The sequence below is a fragment of the Dasypus novemcinctus genome, chromosome 1 (genome assembly GCF_030445035.2).
Source record: "Dasypus novemcinctus isolate mDasNov1 chromosome 1, mDasNov1.1.hap2, whole genome shotgun sequence".
In the NCBI taxonomy this organism is placed as follows: Eukaryota; Metazoa; Chordata; class Mammalia; order Cingulata; family Dasypodidae; genus Dasypus; species Dasypus novemcinctus.
In genome coordinates this window covers 51729378-51745772 of record NC_080673.1, presented here as the reverse complement: position 1 = coordinate 51745772, position 16395 = coordinate 51729378, and the positions used below count along the sequence as shown (strand labels likewise).

The 16395-nt window shown below is 37.3% G+C and overlaps 1 protein-coding gene across 18 annotated transcripts in view; it reads right to left on the bottom strand.

Annotated features, from left to right (window-relative positions):
* The window catches only part of INPP4B (inositol polyphosphate-4-phosphatase type II B), a 902865-nt gene that overhangs the window by 59108 nt on the left and 827362 nt on the right, over positions 1-16395 (bottom strand). The window lies entirely within an intron of this gene.

Here is a 16395-nt window from a genome sequence, read left to right as displayed (position 1 = left end):
AGCCTGAAACCTAGTCTCCCAACTCCTATGCCAGTAATTTCCCCTACAGTCTGTGCTTGTGTTCTCACAATTTGCTTGTGATACTAAAAAACAGCTCCAGTATTAATTAACACATGAGGGTAGCTTCTTCAGAGGGCTGGGACTTGAGAGTGCTTTGATAATGATTTATCAAAGTAATTTAGTTTCATTGTTAGTATGAGAATTCTTCATCAGTCACTTTAAACAGACTATGAGCCTTCTAAATGAAAACCAAACTAATGGCCATCCCTTGCCTATACCCATTAAGTAAAGATGGTGCTTTAGAATAGGCAGAAATGATATTCAATAGAAATTTCACCACTGCTCATGCTCCTACCAACTTTTTTAGAAGGAAGTCATTTTGATGTTCTTCAAATTTTTTAGCCACATGTATACTTTTTCACAATGATAAAAAGTGCTTTATTCAGAATACATCCCTTTTAACCCAACACTTTAGTTGCTGCCATTTTTTTTTTCCAACCTGACAGAAATCCTATAGGCTATAGAAATTCAGATTTGGTTCAGGAAAGGTGTATCATCAGTAATGACTGGCTTATCAATTGATAGATGAGGCTTCAAACTATAACTATAGATCCTGATATTCACCTGAGAATCAGGGAATACACAGAAAATGGGATTGGTTTTAGACTTAAACTTAGTCTTACCAAATATAAATGTAGCCAGTAGATCTGGCTCTTGCTACCCACTTTTGGATTACTCTAACCCAGAAGTTAGGGCAGCTAAGTCTCTTCACATCTCTCTCTCTCAAAGTCTTTTTACAAATGAGGTTTACGAAAGTAACAAGAAGGTGACAAGTACAAGAATGTTCACTGCATATTGTTTATAATAGTAAAGAGCAAAATTAAATGTTCATGAAGAAAAGGACAGATAAACTATCGTATATTCATGCAATATAATAGCATATAATAACATACAATTATGGTATACCAAACAGTTGCTATATATATCACCATTGATATATCCCAAAAACTATGTTGAGAAAAAAAAAATACAGGAGAATTCATATAGGATAATGACAATAATATGAAGTTAAATTAGAAAAAGTACCATATTTTTACAGATACATACAAATAGGGTAAAAATGTGTTTGGGAATGAGAACCTGGAAAGGCTCAAAGGGGGCTTCTGTAAATATTCATTTGTTATAAAAATTCTGAAGCTGGAGGATGGGTTCAGAGGTATTTTTAATTTTATGATCTGATATTTTTGTTGGTTTGAAATTTTCATAATTCATTTTAAAGAAAGCACTGAGCCAAGATTCCAGGAAAATGATTTCTCATGTCAACTTTACCCCTGCTTTGATGTGCGGTTTTGAGTGGGTTTCTTAACCCTCTGTCCCTATTTCCCCATCTGCAAAATGAGGGCAATAACCCTGTCGTCCTTCATCAACCGGAAGAGGAAAACAATTAATAAAACTCTTGACAGAAGAGGCTACATTATTAAATTCTGTGTCAACTCTGAAAAAACAGGGGAAGACAGTAGCTCTTATGAAAGATGAGAGGTCCACATTTTTGGGCAAAAGTCAGAATTTATCCAAAGTAGGAAAAATGGTCCTAACATACATAGGGGTACATACACTGATCACAAACACTCAAAACCCAGTGACTATTCTTCTACCACTCTTTTGATGGAAGAGAATATCAAGGTAAGAATCACTTTTTAGTCCCTGTTTTCTCTCTGTTTTGTCAAATGTGGTTTCTCCAATAAGAAAAACAATTCTGAATGTGCTATTAATCTGAATCCAAAGACAAGGTGCTGAACAAAGAACAGGAATGGCACCTAGACCTCTCAGCGGACTGACCGTGATGACAATGAGGGGGGACATTTCCTTTTTATGCAGCTAGATCATTGACCCAACCCTATTTTGAAGCCCACCTTATCAGTGAAAATTTCAGCTATGTAACACAATAAATTTTCTCTATTGTTTAAGCCAGTTTAAGTCAGGGTTTCTGTTACTTGCAACCAAAAGCGTTCTAAGACAAATACATGGTTACTGATTTATTTTTAACATCAGCCAGCTATTATCGAAAATGTGTACCCTTGATTTAGCAGTGAATAATGGACAAATAAGCAAGAGCAGCAAATAAATCACTTCTACAATGACAATTATAAAACATGGTCCATGGTATTTGACACTCTTCCTATTGTCCTCACACCTTGAAGCTGGGTGGTCTCCTGACTGCCTTGATTGAAAGAGCATGGCAGAATTGATGCTATGAAATTTACGAGGGCAGGTCATAAATTACAGTGCAGCTTCTGCCTGATTTTCTTGGAACATCTCTGACTAGATTCACATTTTGGGGATGTACCCTATAAGGATCCAGCCACTTTGCTGGAAGAAGCCCAAGCCACATGGAAAGCCATATGTATGTGGCCAGTCAACAGTCCCAGGTGAGTCCAGCCTGTGAGTCATTCCAGACCACATGCCAGAATGTGTATGAAAAAGCCTCCATATGATTCCAATTTCCAGTCATTCTTCTTCACAGTTGAGGTCTAAGACATCATGGAGCAGAGACAAACCATCTCCACTTGCCCTGTCTGAATACCTAATCCACAAAATCTGTAAGTATAATAACATGGTTTTGATTTTAAGTCAGTGAATTGGGAATGTCTTACCCAGCAATAAACACACAGTATAACTATAGTGAAAGCAACATAAGAGAGCTTGTACTTCTAAGTATGAAAAAATTAACATCTGAAGAAGAGTGTTTTTACAGTTCACTCTGGTTAGTACTATATTCTATAATATCAGATTTCTTCTACAATTATTGCTGAAATGATTATCATACATGTACCAGGAAGGAAACAAATGCAATTAGATGAAAGCTATTGAAATGTTTTAAAATTAAAAACTATGCTGTAAAATATTGAAAAATATAAAAGACACAGTCCCTCTGAAACCAGATTTATTAAAATTGCATTTCTAATTTACAATTTATGAAAAAGACAATATAAGAAATCAAATATCAAACTCTCAACTTTATCAGGCCTGAATAATATTTTTGACCTACACACTTTCATCTTTTCCACTTAAATGAATTTGAAGATTGTATCAACCATAGCAAAGGAAAAAAAAATTGAAAAGTAATTTTTAAAACATATTAAAGACAATCTTGAAATGTTCTGATTCAATATTGTACACTGGGTGCCATGGGGCTTGGTGTGTGAGAAGAAAAGAACTATAATTTATTTATCTTTTTACCTATTTCTATTCTTTTAGAATTCATTCATGATTTGATTTCAGAATCTCCAAAGAATTTAAAGTCATGTCAAAGGACTTACAGATGGTGTATAATTAGACGGTTCTCAGACACCCAAATTCTGGTCTCCTCAAGATTCCTGAGATAGTTTTACTTACAGAGAATAGAGCTGAGTGAGTAACAAACACTTGAGTGCAAGAAGGAGCTTTGCAAAAATCCTCAGTGCAGTCCTGTGAGCCAGACTGAACTGTGTGGACAACTACTTTTGCTTGTGCCTAAGCAGCCTGAGTTTTGGCACTGAAGAGAGTGAACATTCCCTTCTTTCTTTCCAGGACATCTTACAAGTCACTGAACTTTACCCTGACAATAGTAAGAATAGGCCTGTTGAGAGCACACTCTATACACGTAAGTGTTCAGTAAACAAAGAGGAATATTTCTGAAAGTTTAAGTCAGAGAAGGCAAGTAGCTTTTATGGTGAACCCCAGTGCCTCACCTCCTTGTCTGTGCAAAAGTCGGGCTACCAGTGAAATAGGCCAGTTCAAGGGGCAGCCCAGAGAGGTGGGTATATAATAAGGCCTTAACCAAAAAGGAAAGTCCCATTCCTTTAATGATCTTTTTCTTTCTGATAATATGAAAAGAACTGACTCAAAAACTGCCAGAATGATGGCCAGAGAAAAAGCAGAGCTAGTTGAGAAAACTGGATCTTTTCTCCATAGTCATGGTGCCTGCTCACCTCTTTAGGCTCCTGGCTGCCTAAGAATGAGGTCCTGAATATTTCATACCATACAGAACAAAATAAACACCTCCTGAGGAATTAGGAAAGGCATAAATGAGGTAAAATAAGAAAAATAGGATTATGGAAATAAAACTGCCCTGAGAAGCTCCAAAATATAAAAGAAAGAGGTAATAAGATTATAAGGCATACATTCCACTCCATTCATATGGCTCCTTTTTTGACCTGATGTAACTTCTAATTTGGCAATCTGGGATACTTATATAGTGACAGGTTATTCAAAAGCAACAAAATGTTGCTGTGAGTATTCTCAGACTTTCCTCTCTGACTCACCATATAAAGACAACTTTATCTTTGAGTCTTCAATTTCCCTCTCCCTTACTTGACTTTCGTGGAGAGTTTTGGCTTCCCCTGGAGATTTGCCATGTAGAATTGGAAGAATGAGGAAATAAAGGTGAAAGAAAAGCTGCATGGAATGAAAATAAAAGACCCTGGAGTTGTGGTTTTGGGGGAAACAGAAAGGAAAGTAAAGAGTGACAGTTTGTAAGAGTGATAAGTTTAATAGCTGAGTGAATTTGTTGGGGAAAAAAAGGATTTACTAAGTGACAAAAAGTTTTAATTGTCTTCTCTCTGATGTTTAATGAAAAGTTGGGACTGATTTTTAGTTACAGTTAATTGTCAATATGATTATTGGATGTGATACTCTGCTAAGCTAGGTCATAGGGAGCCTCAGTATTAATTCAGATCATATTCAGTTATTTGTTTCTAAGAGAGAAGATGAGTCCTAAGATTTTTAGCATCTACCTTACTCCTACTCCAATGAACTTGCCATTCAAATGGTGATTATTTCAGAAACTCATCTCTATATAGATATTACAAAAAGAAAATTATGCTTTCTTTTTTGAAAGATTATCATAGAAGAAATTATTACATGGAAAACTTCAGGAAAGTTAATATTGGTAGCTATTTAAAGGATTACAGACATGACAGGAAAACAAGAAAAAAGCAATCAAATGGAAAAGAGAGACAGGTTGCTACAGACTATAAGAAGAGCTTTAAAATTAAGTTTAACTAGATCAATAAGTTAACTTGTTTGTACACAGGAGAAATAGAACTCTCTTGAGAAAGTCAAAGTGAACTGCAATCAATTATCTTATCCATCTCTCTAATATTCTTAAGTGCAGTGTGGCATCTTTTTGTCACAGAAACTGACTCTGGAAATACTAACTTCCTTTCCCTGGTGACATAATGGGAGCATGTACTTTGAAATACAAAATATATGTACATATTAATAATTCTTATTAAAATGACAATTAAATGGAGGCATTCAAAACATCAAATGACTCACTTAGGTGAGCTCTCAGATGCATTCGTGTCACTTGATTTCATTCCATTATGTGCTGACTCACTAGCAAATCTTAGATGACTGGTGGAATCAGGAATACAAGACTTAGTCTAATGAAAGGAGAGTCCCATGGAGAATGAAATAATGGAGAAAAATGTAAGGATGACTGAAAGGCTAGGAGTTGGTATTTGCATTACATATTATAGAGCAGAATACAGCTCGCCAAAGATTAGATGGATCTAACTGGTGAGTATAAAAGTTGCAGAGATCATCCCTGAGTTGGTCAGGACAATGGCCATTTGTGTGTGTGTATATGTGTAGGCATGTCTATCTTTTTTGCTTGCAGTGTCATTTGCATTTTAGGCTTCTGTCCACTCTTTGAGTTAATAGATTAAAAGTCTGCACCTATGGGTGAAAATACATGCATAAAGAAAATTAAAATTGAATAATGCTTTGTATCACTTTTCCTAACAAAAAGGTGAGTGCTTCAAAAGCCATAGCAAAAAAAAAACTCTTAATTATTGTCAACATTGAGAGCATTAAGAACTTTAAGTGGAAAGTGCAGCAGACTTTCCTCAGCAAGGAGTTGAAATTAAATTTGCAATTATAGCTACCTAAAAATTAGAAAATAGAAGTATGCCATTGGAAATATTCCCATATTTTTAAATCTTCCATTTCAAATTTAAAAGACCAAAAACCCTTAGACAGAAGTAGTGGAGCAGTAGCATAAAAGTGAAAAAGAACACTCAACTGGGAGTCAGAAAATATGGAATTTAGTACATGATTTCCTACTAGCTAATTTTGTGAATTTAGTAAAGTCGATCCTAAGCTCCAAGCCCCTGATATCAAATGAGAAGGTTAGATTAGACAAGTTTTCAAACTATGTCCTGAGAAACACTTATTTAACAAGATGTTAATGGATATTTTATATATATTTGGTCACATAAAGCAGAAAATGCTCTCATAAACAAAATTAAGTAGGTACCATGGACTAGGGACCAACAAACTATCGTCCATGGGCTAAAAACATGCAGTTGTCTGTTTTCATAGAGTTTTTTTTAGAACATAGTAACGCCCATTTGTTTACACATTGTCTATGACTGCTTTTGTGCTACAATAGCAGAGTTGAGTAGTTGCAGTAAAGACCATATGGCCCTGAAAGCCTAAATTATTTAAAACCTGGGCCTTTACAAAAAATGTTCACCTACCATTCTATAAACCTTCTCAGAACATTTGATGTGATAATGTGAATTCCAAAATAATTTGACTATAGAATTTTTTTTTCATTCAACAACTATTAATAATTTGGCATTAAGTTGTTGGGTCAAGCAAGCACTGGCATGATGGTTACTGTGAGGGTATTTTGTAAGTGGATTTGTATCTTTAATCAGTTGATTGCACCTATGACTAATTGCATCTTCAATCAACAAAGGAGAGGTGCCTCAGCAAGGTGGGGAGTCCCCTCATCCAATGAGTTAGAGGTCTTCAAAGCCAGAACTGAGGACTGATTTCAGAAATCAGAAAGAAGAATTTCTGTTTCAATTCATGTCACCTAGCTTCCCCTAGGGAATAAAGTCTTGATAGACTTCAGCATCACCTTTATCCGTGGTTCCAGCTCGCCCTGTGAACTTGCCAGCATCCATGGTTGCATAAATCAATTCTCATAATCTCTCTCTCTTACCCACTCCCCACCCCATCCTGTCAGTTTGGTTTCTCTGGAGGACACTGACCAACCAAAAGGCCTCACTGAGAAGGTGACATTGAGGCAAAGATGTAAAGGAGTTATGTGAGTTACCAATGTGGAGCAGAAAGCATTTCTAAAACAGAGGGAACCGACATGGCAAAACAGCAAAAGCCCTGAGAAAGAGCAAGAGATTATTGTGGGGAAGATTCAACAAGTGAAGGGAGAGAGATAAAACGGGAGGTAAAAAAAAAAAAAAAAAAAAGCAACAATAGTATATTGTGTAGGGTCTTAGAGGTCATTATAAAAATTTAAGTTTTTAATCTGCAAATAACAGGGCTATTAGAAGAGTTTGAGCAGAGGAGAAAATGATCAGACTTTCTTTTAAAAATGATCACTGACTGTTGTGATGAGAATAACTGAATTGTCAGAGAAGAAACGAAGAGATCTGGAGGATGTGATTGACATAACCTGGAAGAAATAATGAGCATTTATACCAGGGTAAAAGCAATATAGGTGGTGAACACGTGGTGGCATATGTTTTTAAACTAGAGCCAATGAGATTTCGAAATGGATTACAAGTGGGGTGTGAAAGAGAAAGGTCAAGACTAACTCCATTTTGGTTTTGGCCAAAGCAACCAAAAAGATGGAATCTATACAAACTGATATGGGGAAGACTACAGAAGGAGCAGGGTTTTAAGAGCATATCAGGAACAAAGTTTTGAGAATAAGTTTGAAGTGTTGAGTAGGGTATATGATGTTAGAGAAGAGGGATGGGTTGGAGATGCAGAAATGGGGGTCAATAGTTAACAGATGGTATTTAAAACAATGAGGCTATTTTCAACAATGGAGCAGAACAGACATCTGTGGACTAAATTTTAGGCTACTCCAACGTTTAGAAGTCAGAAAGACAGAAGAATCAGTGATGGAGATTGGAGGGGAAAAAAAGAGAAAAAAAAACAGCCAGTTTGGATCAAACACCAAAAAGTGAGGTGCCCTGAAAGCAAAGTAAGGGAAGAGGAAACAAATGACCATGTCAAACCTCTTAGTAAATTGAATAAGTACTGATACTGACTCGATTACTTGAAAAACTCATACTGGATAGAAATCCTGACAAAAACAATTTCAGAGAAGTAGTGTAGAAAAAAGTTTGACTAGCCTGAATTTAGGGGGAGAATGGATGGAGAAAATATGTAGACAATAGCAATATTTAAATTGCCCTTATATCTGCTCCTTTGGGACATTTTCAGTCTTAAGGTAGTCCTGCCTTATTACAGAATATAATTTTCTTCCCTACTACCAATACATTTTGCTCATCTTTTATATGTCTATGCAATGCCAAATATGAAAAATATGTGAAAAATTCCTCAGCCATCTGAATGTTTCCAAATATACATATGGTTAAAATAAAATGAGCAAAATATTTGGATGACTAACTGGATTTTTTATTTGCATATTTTAATGTCTACATAGTATCAAAGTTGAGATGTCTATAAAACAGACATGATTAATAAATTAATTATATACTAGCAAGTTATAATTCCAGGTGGAGAGATATTCACATTATTTTAAGAAAACCCTTATATCACTCAGGATCAGTACCTTAAAAACACACAAAAAATTAATCTGTGATATTCACTGTTCTTAGGAAATTTAGGTATATTAATTCAGCTGGACAATCAAGGTATTGAACCAAATCACAAAGACTGAGGTTTCATATACATATTTAACTTAGGTCACTTCACTATCAAGTTTTGTTAAACAACAAATAGAAAATTTTGTTAAATATTCTAGACAATATCACCTTCTAATATACTCATGTTTGGAGTATAAATGAAATGCAAAAACGTAAGTTTACAATTTGGTAGCTAACGGAATACTATCTTACAAGTCTAAGCTAGTGGTTCTTAAAATTTAGTAAGCTGCAGAATCACCTAGATGGCTTGTTAAAACACAAATTGCTGATCCCCACCACTAGATATGGATTTATTTGAAATTACTCTTATGCCCAAAAAAGTTAAGAACAGGTACTGAATAATGAAGGGGTACATTTTGATTGCCAACTCCTGATTTGCTCTAGTATCTCTGTGCACTTTTCCCCGCTCTGCTATTTATCACAGAGAACCTCCCTTCCTGGATGCTTGACCTCTGGCATACAAATACATTTGGGCAATGAGGAACAAGAGGATGATTAAAGGGAAGGAGGAAGTCAAAAGTCAGTATATTTCTCCCTATGTCTCTTTGCATTTAATGAATCTCTGGAAGTGGCAGTGTCTTCTCTACAGTTCCAGCTCCCATTGGACAACTTTTCAATCCCTGGCCCCAGCTTCTGCTGGACAGACACCACCAAGATTCTAGATCCAGCTGGGTGGCCCCAGCTTCTGTACTCTGGTAACACTCCTTCTAGCTTATGTCCCCCTGGCAGTAGAGTTGCTAACTGCTTCCTGCTATTGTGAAGCTCTTGGTGGCTTTATCAACCCCCATTTAATTTCTCTTTGCAACCTTCACTTCCATCACCAATATTCTGTAGTAAATTCTGAAAACTCTTGTTTTCCTGAATGGATCTTGACTTATACTGTCACTGAGAATTTGGGTACTACTTTTAAAAATTTACCACAGCATCGTCTAGCCTAGCATATTCTTTCAAGGTCAGGTACCTGTCTCTATTGGATCCTGTTGGCAGGTTAATTCCTTCTTGCAAAGCCTGACTTCATGCCCAAAGTTTACAGGCAGAAAAAAGGAAGCAGAGAGAAAAGAGATACTGGGAAAAGAAATAAAGATGATGAGGGGGAAATTCTAACACAGTCAACTCTTAGTTGACAGAATAAAACATTTGCCTCTGAGACCACTATTTTATAAATGTTGATAGGCCCTCCCAATATCCAGAAAAGACCTCTCTCTATAATGTGAGTTGTGCAAGGAAATCTAGTTTTACCATGGGTGGGGGAAAGGGATATAATTTAGAATTTTACTTTGGAACCTAAGAAATATTTACCCTGTTCAGAGCACCCTTTGCTAATCAGAAATACTCAAATTGTTTGAAGACATTTTGTGGTATGTCTGTGCATGTGTTTGTTCATTTTCTTTGATATATTTGCCTTACTTCATATTTTCATTTGATAAATTCAGGTAATTTGCAGTTGCTGATGTAGTCTGTACAGCAAGGTTCAGGGTAGATGGTAGTTTAAGGATAGAGGGCTCTGAGAAGCAGGGTCAAGAAACATCCACCATAGTTTGTTCTAGGAAACAGAACTTGTGGCAGCAATGAGTCATGTTGTCAACACACGTGGGCTGCCAAGTTTTGGTAAATAGGCAGTGAGTAGATTGGTATTTAGGTGCAACTGTATTTTGTTTTTGGCATACCATCCATCCATGCAGCACACAAAGCTGGTGCAGCGTCAGTGTTGATTCCAAGGCATATTTTCTGGTCTACAACAGAGCTGATAAAATAACCACTAACTGAAGGAAATACCTATTTAAGTGGCCTTGATTTTCCTTGATAAACAGAGAAAATGCTGTGGAACTCTTCTCTCTGGGATATATACCAATTCTATTCCAAGAACTGATTTATATTCTGTTCCTCAGTGATTTTATCCATTTGAAATGCAAGATATCTGCTGGCACATAAGGGTGACTGCTCTGCCAGGCTCTCTGGCACTGAACAGTATGGAAAGTACAACAGCTAAGGGAGTTTTGCCAAGAGCTTATAATGATTTCTTCCAGACCATATGATTTGTTATAAATGTTGTAGCTTGTTTTCTGTTTCTTAGCAATAGCTAGTTTACTGTTTCTTAGCAGTAGTCTGACCTGTATTAATTTGTTTGTTTTACATAGAGGTCAATTCTGAAAAATAACTCTGCAGCTCTGTCCTCTTCATTGTTTTAGAAACAAAATTCAGTAATTTCATTCAGGAGACTATCATCTCATACTTGGTATAGAAAAATTATCCTGATTTACTAGAGAGTTCTGTCCTTTGTTTGAAAATAAGTTTGCTAAATATTTAATTGCTAAATGGCAATATTTAAAAAACAACAACAACAAAGTATTAGGTTATGGAAATGAATGGATCCATTCTCTGATCTAACAAAATCAGATTTTAGATATTTAGCATTGTATTTCCAGTTAAGCTTTTCTTTTTTAACTACTTTTGGGAAATCTCATTTGTAGGTTTACTTGTCCCAGTGGAGGATATTACATTTTATGCATGTCCCATTATTAAGGGTTTAATATTTATTACAATTTTCTCTCTAATTTTATCCTTAACTCAACCAACTTTGCTCCATTGATCTATTTGGTAAATGACAGACAAGATAAAGCAAAACACTGAAAAATGAAAAATGTTCACTGAACATAAGTTCAAAAGACACAAAAATCCTTGATCTAAATAAATTGCACAGTGTTAATTAAATGTTACCTTGGTAAAATTAATCAGAGTCCTTCACATATATGTCCAAATTATGGGCATTATATTTAAAAATATTATGTTTTAAGATGTAAAATAATTTAACAGGATATCAGGGAAAACCATGATTGATCTTATTTTTAGTATTGGTAAAGTAGATGTTAACAAAACCTTTTTCACAGCTTCTTTCTGTGAAGCCACCAAAGTCCTGTGGGAGAGCTGACCTACAGTAGCGGACCCACAGGTATCTGGAGACCAACCCTAACCTAGACTTTGGTCCTTTTCAAGACCTTTAATCCTCAGGACATCAATCTTAAAGAGTTATCTGTGATCTTTTGTTGGAATTCTTTAGGCCTTCTAGGGACCTCAGCCAGGCATGGCAGTTTTTCTTCTTCTAGCTGCCAGAAGATTATTTTATACTTCCTCTCAAGTAACATTCTGTTTTGGCACCATATGGGAGCGCTAGTCTTCTCTCTCTGGGTGGGAAGATGGGGAAGGGGTGATTAGTCCTTAGGGCTTTCTGGCTAGTTTCAGGGATCTTGTCATTGGTACCTTCTCTTCAACCTCTAAGCAGCACCAAGAGCATGGAATCACAAGAAATTTTCATCTATATTTAAACAGGCATCAACCTACCACCTTGGAAAACTAAATGAAAGAGAAAAAAGCTTTCACTTCTGCTGCTGTTTTCTGTCTAATTTTTTATTTCTCTCTTCAGGTTCACTGTTAAGTTTCCTAGGGGGTGGCGTTCACTCTCCATACTTGTACCAACATATATCCTCTCCCAAAAATAACATGGTATAAATTCCATGTTTTGTTTTTTCTTAATAACTGCTCCGTCAGGTATCATCAGTGACTCATAACCACCAAATCCAATAGCTTCTTTTTAATCCTCATTCTGCTTTCTTCATCAAAACATTTGATATACATGCCAATCTTCCCCTGATAGATATTCTCACTTAAATTCAATGGTGCATTATGATCTTCCATTTCTAATAATTTTTCCTATTTCTTAGTCCTCTCTTCCTCCTATGTATAAATGTTCTCCTCTGATGATATATGTATTCTCATTTTTTATGTGGAAATAAATAGAAAACTATTCAAATGATTTCTTTAAATTAATTATCTATCAAATAGCATGTTCTGTTTTTCCATTTCTGTAAATGAAAAGAATTCTATTATTTTTCCTAGTGTACACTGAAAACTGTGACATGGTATAACCACAAAACAAATGTCAAAAATGATCAAGTAGAAAGTAATGCTTTGAGAAAAACAACACTGAAGTAGTCATAAAAAGAACTACATACCCTAAAATAGCAACTTCTGAAAAGAAGTTTAGTTACTGTAGATTATTCCTTAATTATACAGAGCCATTAAATTGTAAGCTACTAAGGGCATAGTTGGTATATTATTCATTTTTTATCAACTCAGTGATTGGCAGAGTTTTACATATAATATGTTCTCCACCAATGTTTGCTAAACTGAATGTGAAGCTTCCAGAAAAAAATGTTTAAAAAAATATAGGATGTAAGATGACAACATTCTACCCACAGTCATTACAAATCTAATGTGCTATTCATATTGAATGTGCCATTCATACAGCTGTAATTGATGAAATCCTGTATATAACATAGGCATATCGAATACCTAGAGATAGTTTATAGCAACTTACAAACAAACAAACAAAAACCCTGCCAGTTTTTCCTTCTGAGCTCCTAGTGTGAGATAGCCCACCCCCGTAGTAATAAGGTGGTAGCATTCCAATAGACCTATATGACATTACCCTTCTTTGTTCTGGGAAAAGGGCAAGAAATATGGACATTATTATCAGAAACGACTATCAGGCACTTGGCCAGTGCTCTGTTAAAGAGAAGAGAGAGCACTGACCAAGAGCTTCTTCCACCAAAGTCAGTAGTCATTGGTCCTTGATTCATGTATGAGATGTGATTGTAACTCTAACACATGGAGCAATTTATGCTAATGACTTATAGAAGTACTTCATTTTTATTTTTTGACCATGCAGAGATTTAAGAGTCTTAATACTTCAGGTGGGTGCGAAAGGGGACTTGAAAGGTTTTTGAGATCATCAAATGTAGTGGGAAGATCAGAGCAAGAAGAGGGGGAGGCACTAACTGATTCCTGCCCTGCTGGCACTCTTACGGTTGATCAAAGGGGTCAGTGAATATCACAGGTAGGGCCTGAGAGAAAGTAGCTTCTAAAGCTTTTCTGGGCCTTAGAGACAAGGCAAGGAGAACTGAGACCTGCATCAGCCATACAAAGAAAATCAGGAGGAAAAGTCTACAGCACACTTTACCCAGATGGAACAAACAGATCTCACAGTCAACAGCTCTATCTATCTGACTGGGGTTTCAATTATACCTTGGGCATTCAGCAAAGACTGACAGGAAGGGGATTACCCACACCTCGGACTGACATATTTGGCTTTTTCTCTGTAACAAGGTACCTCCCAGTCTCAGCTCCCAAGAATCTTCTAGAAGAGAAAAAGAGAGAGGCCCACCCTCCATACCAAACACTCCAAGGGCCTTTTTTTGCAGCTACAAGGCAGACAGTGATGGGGGCTGACAATTCCCACATCTGGTTGAGTATTTATTCCAAATGAAGTTGAGATTCAAGTAGACATATGATTCTACAAACTACTAGACTATGCTGGACATACTGAAAGGGAATGAGATGCTGTTGATGGAAACTTTAATTCTAGCTACCATTCCCCTTAATTACTAACTCCTAAGAGGTGAGTGCTCAGTAAAGCTGAGAGCAGTTACTAAAATAAAACTATTCAACATTTGTAAACTGCTGAATTGAAACTATCAACAAAAACCTACTATTTTGAGAACATTTTGGGAGGAATAAGTAAAATATTTTAGGAGAAAAGTAAACAGATGAGACCTATTTGACTGAGAGAGAATATATAGGCTGTAAATGGATTTATTCATTAAGTCCTGATAACCTAAAAGTAGGGGCTTGCTTAAGATTGGGGGAAAAAAACTTAGGGATAGGAAGGAAAATGTTTACTTCAAAAACATGTAAAGGGGCTGTTCTCCAGGGCATGTATATAGGGGACCTAAATATGTTATGCTATATGTTGGGTATTTTTATAGTAGTTACAGTTATAAACATCAACTGAGGGAGTGCTGAGTTCCCACCCAGGGGAGCTCTGTCACATTCCCCAATAGAACAACAATAATCCCCCAAGTGCAAGAGCAAAGTTCAACAAGGAAGGATAATCCAATAATGAGCCCTTGATACTGATTGACTATGCTTAGGAGCCTGTGTGCCTGAAACATGAACTAGGCTTAGAGCTGTAGGGTGCCTAAGAATTACCTCCTGAGAGCTTCCATGTTGCTTAAATGTGGCCACTCTCTAAGCCAAACTCAGTATGTAAATGCATTACCTTCCTGCCAGTGTGGGACATGACTCCTGGGGATTAGCCTCCCTGGCACTGAGGGATTACTCCCAAGCACCAGCTGATGATGTAACTAGAAAAAGTCCTTGAATAAAAGGGTCAACTCAGATCAGGAGAATATCTCAGCCTACATGTTGGATCAAGTGTCAAAAATTGCTTTTTGACCTTGAATAAAAAGGGGGAAATGGCAAAGACAAATGAGTTTATATGGCTAAAAAGAGTCAGGAGGTCATCAGAAGGGTCACACTTAGCACACCTCAGCTGGACCCCAGAAAAAGCCAAAGTAGATACAACCCTAGGTACTGGTTCTCCTGAAGGCTTACAGAGATCCACAGGGTATATGGTCATGGCAGATGGATTTGGAGTTCTGTGCCATGTCAGTGGGCCCTACTTTGGAATTTGTGCTCCTAAGTGTGATGGAGCTGGACTCAGATGTGACTTTTCTACACATGCCTCTTCTGTCACTTTTACTGAACCTGTGGTTGGTGCTAGGGATGGTTCATACTCAGGAGACTTGAATATCTGGACTGCCCACGTGCCAGCTGGGCCCTGAGCCTCAGCAGAGTGGCAGCTCCTACTCTCTTGTTCATTGGTCTTACCCAGGTCAGCTAACAGGGAGGTGATGATGGTCAACCACCACACTAGGGAATCAAGAGTGCCTACAATGGCAAGCAGAGAAATTACATCCATCATCCATGTGGAATCTAAGCCCCTTCTTGATCTAGAGGTGGAGAGGACATCATCATCCCAGGGTCCACAGAATGGAGGAATAAAATATGGACTACAGTGGACTTACAGATATTCTACCATAAAACTATTGTAATGAGTAATAGAAGAAATTTTAGCATCGAGTGGAGAAAGTGGCCACAGTAGTTGCTGAGGACAGGGAGAGGGAAGAAGAGATGTAATGTGGGGGGGCATTTCTGGGATTTTGAGTTGTCCTAAATGATATTGCAGGGTCAGATATGGGACTTTATATATCCTGCCATAACCCACTGAATGTAGTGGAGGAGAGTACTAACTACAGGGTAAACTATTATCTATGTAGTTCAGCAGTGCCCCAAATTGTGTTCACTGAGTGTGATGACTGTGCCACAATGATGGGGGAAGTTGGTGTGAGAGGAGTGCGCTGGGGGAGTGGGAACCTCTTATATATATTTTAAAAATTTATTTATTTCTCTCCCTTTTCTCCCCACCCCGGTTGTCTTTTCTCTGTGTCTATTTGCTGCGTCTTCTTTGTCCCCTTCTGTTGTTGTCAGCAGCATGGGAATCTGTGTTTCTTTTTGTTGCATCATCTTGTTGTGTCAGCTCTCCATGTGTGCGGCACCATTCCTGGGCAGGCTGTACCCTCCTTCACACTGGGCGGCTCTCCCCATGGGGTGCACTCCCTGCACGTGGGGCTCCCCCACATTGGGACACCCCTTTGTGGCAGGCACTTCTTGCATGCATCAGTACTGTGCATGTGCCAGCTGCACACAGGTCAAGGAGGCCCAGGGTTCAAACCACAGACCTCCCATGTGGCAGACGGATGCCCCAACCACTGGACCAAGTCCGCTGCCTGTTATATTTTTTAAT